Genomic DNA, 2,500 nt, shown 5'->3' with positions numbered 1-2,500 from the left:
GAGCTTCTTCAGAAAGCCTTTAAAAGTCTCTGAGATTCTTCAGAGAGCATGAAAGAGTTTGAGTTTTTTCAAAAGTTCTTCTTACTTTAAAAAAAAGACTCACTGAGCTTCTTCAGAAAGCCTTTAAAAGTCTCTGAGATTCTTCAGAGAGCATGAAAGAGTTTGAGTTTTTTCAAAAGTTCTTCTTAGTTTAAAAAAAAAGACTCACTGAGCTTCTGCAGAAAGCCTTTAAAAGTCTCTGAGATTCTTCAGAGAGCATGAAAGAGTTTGAGTTTTTTCAAAAGTTCTTCTTAGTTTAAAAAAAAAGACTCACTGAGCTTCTTCAGAAAGCCTTTAAAAGTCTCTGAGATTCTTCAGAGAGCATGAAAGAGTTTGAGTTTTTTCAAAAGTTCTTCTTAGTTTTCTTCATTAATGGTCTAACCTTTTAAATTGCCCAATTTTGGCAGCAGTTTTCGCTTACGGCCATACCACCTTGGTCACGCCCGATCTCGTCTGATCTCGGAAGCTAAGCAGGGTCGGGCCTGCTTAGTACTTGGATGGGAGACCGCCTGGGAATACCAGGTGCTGTAAGCTTTTTTGATTTAAAAAAAAAAAAGAGTCCCTGAGCTTCTTCAGAAAGCCTTTAAAAGTCTCTGAGATTCTTCAGAGAGCATGAAAGAGTTTGAGTTTTTTCAAAAGTTCTTCTTACTTTAAAAAAAAGACTCACTGAGCTTCTTCAGAAAGCCTTTAAAAGTCTCTGAGATTCTTCAGAGAGCATGAAAGAGTTTGAGTTTTTTCAAAAGTTCTTCTTAGTTTAAAAAAAAAGACTCACTGAGCTTCTTCAGAAAGCCTTTAAAAGTCTCTGAGATTCTTCAGAGAGCATGAAAGAGTTTGAGTTTTTTCAAAAGTTCTTCTTAGTTTTCTTCATTAATGGTCTAACCTTTTAAATTGCCCAATTTTGGCAGCAGTTTTCGCTTACGGCCATACCACCTTGGTCACGCCCGATCTCGTCTGATCTCGGAAGCTAAGCAGGGTCGGGCCTGGTTAGTACTTGGATGGGAGACCGCCTGGGAATACCAGGTGCTGTAAGCTTTTTTGATTTAAAAAAAAAAAGAGTCCCTGAGCTTCTTCAGAAAGCCTTTAAAAGTCTCTGAGATTCTTCAGAGAGCATGAAAGAGTTTGAGTTTTTTCAAAAGTTCTTCTTACTTTAAAAAAAAGACTCACTGAGCTTCTTCAGAAAGCCTTTAAAAGTCTCTGAGATTCTTCAGAGAGCATGAAAGAGTTTGAGTTTTTTCAAAAGTTCTTCTTAGTTTAAAAAAAAGACTCACTGAGCTTCTGCAGAAAAACTTTAAAAGTCTCTGAGATTCTTCAGAGAGCATGAAAGAGTTTGAGTTTTTTCAAAAGTTCTTCTTAGTTTAAAAAAAAAGACTCACTGAGCTTCTTCAGAAAGCCTTTAAAAGTCTCTGAGATTCTTCAGAGAGCATGAAAGAGTTTGAGTTTTTTCAAAAGTTCTTCTTAGTTTTCTTCATTAATGGTCTAACCTTTTAAATTGCCCAATTTTGGCAGCAGTTTTCGCTTACGGCCATACCACCTTGGTCACGCCCGATCTCGTCTGATCTCGGAAGCTAAGCAGGGTCGGGCCTGCTTAGTACTTGGATGGGAGACCGCCTGGGAATACCAGGTGCTGTAAGCTTTTTTGATTTAAAAAAAAAAAAGAGTCCCTGAGCTTCTTCAGAAAGCCTTTAAAAGTCTCTGAGATTCTTCAGAGAGCATGAAAGAGTTTGAGTTTTTTCAAAAGTTCTTCTTACTTTAAAAAAAAGACTCACTGAGCTTCTTCAGAAAGCCTTTAAAAGTCTCTGAGATTCTTCAGAGAGCATGAAAGAGTTTGAGTTTTTTCAAAAGTTCTTCTTAGTTTTCTTCATTAATGGTCTAACCTTTTAAATTGCCCAATTTTGGCAGCAGTTTTCGCTTACGGCCATACCACCTTGGTCACGCCCGATCTCGTCTGATCTCGGAAGCTAAGCAGGGTCGGGCCTGGTTAGTACTTGGATGGGAGACCGCCTGGGAATACCAGGTGCTGTAAGCTTTTTTGATTTAAAAAAAAAAAAGAGTCCCTGAGCTTCTTCAGAAAGCCTTTAAAAGTCTCTGAGATTCTTCAGAGAGCATGAAAGAGTTTGAGTTTTTTCAAAATTTCTTCTTACTTTAAAAAAAAGACTCACTGAGCTTCTTCAGAAAGCCTTTAAAAGTCTCTGAGATTCTTCAGAGAGCATGAAAGAGTCTGAGTTTTTTCAAAAGTTCTTCTTACTTTAAAAAAAAGACTCACTGAGCTTCTTCAGAAAGCCTTTAAAAGTCTCTGAGATTCTTCAGAGAGCATGAAAGAGTTTGAGTTTTTTCAAAAGTTCTTCTTAGTTTTCTTCATTAATGGTCTAACCTTTTAAATTGCCCAATTTTGGCAGCAGTTTTCGCTTACGGCCATACCACCTTGGTCACGCCCGATCTCGTCTGATCTCGGAAGCTAAGC

At 37.9% G+C, this 2,500-nt stretch overlaps 5 non-coding genes across 5 annotated transcripts in view; all 5 read left to right on the top strand.

Moving 5' to 3' along the window:
• Window positions 1-454: 454 nt before the first annotated feature.
• LOC143756117 (5S ribosomal RNA) lies at window positions 455-573 on the top strand. The gene has a single exon (XR_013209831.1). It is a non-coding gene; the product is annotated as a 5S ribosomal RNA (ribosomal RNA).
• Window positions 574-952: 379 nt separating this feature from the next.
• On the top strand, window positions 953-1,071 carry LOC143755784 (5S ribosomal RNA). Its single transcript, XR_013209515.1, has one exon. It is a non-coding gene; the product is annotated as a 5S ribosomal RNA (ribosomal RNA).
• A 482-nt stretch (window positions 1,072-1,553) lies between these two features.
• LOC143756116 (5S ribosomal RNA) lies at window positions 1,554-1,672 on the top strand. Its single transcript, XR_013209830.1, has one exon. It is a non-coding gene; the product is annotated as a 5S ribosomal RNA (ribosomal RNA).
• A 274-nt stretch (window positions 1,673-1,946) lies between these two features.
• On the top strand, window positions 1,947-2,065 carry LOC143755772 (5S ribosomal RNA). Its single transcript, XR_013209503.1, has one exon. It is a non-coding gene; the product is annotated as a 5S ribosomal RNA (ribosomal RNA).
• Window positions 2,066-2,443: 378 nt separating this feature from the next.
• LOC143755760 (5S ribosomal RNA) overlaps window positions 2,444-2,500 on the top strand; it is a 119-nt gene continuing 62 nt past the window's right edge. The window contains exon 1 of the ribosomal RNA XR_013209492.1: window positions 2,444-2,500. This exon is cut by the window's right edge and continues 62 nt beyond it. This is a non-coding gene — a ribosomal RNA (5S ribosomal RNA).

Source organism: Siphateles boraxobius, unplaced genomic scaffold, assembly GCF_051911475.1.
Source record: "Siphateles boraxobius isolate OS27281-9 unplaced genomic scaffold, OSU_SipBor_1 296, whole genome shotgun sequence".
NCBI classification, from domain to species: domain Eukaryota; kingdom Metazoa; phylum Chordata; class Actinopteri; order Cypriniformes; family Leuciscidae; genus Siphateles; species Siphateles boraxobius.
Note: the sequence above shows the minus strand (reverse complement) of the source record. Positions and strands in the feature narration are given on the sequence as shown.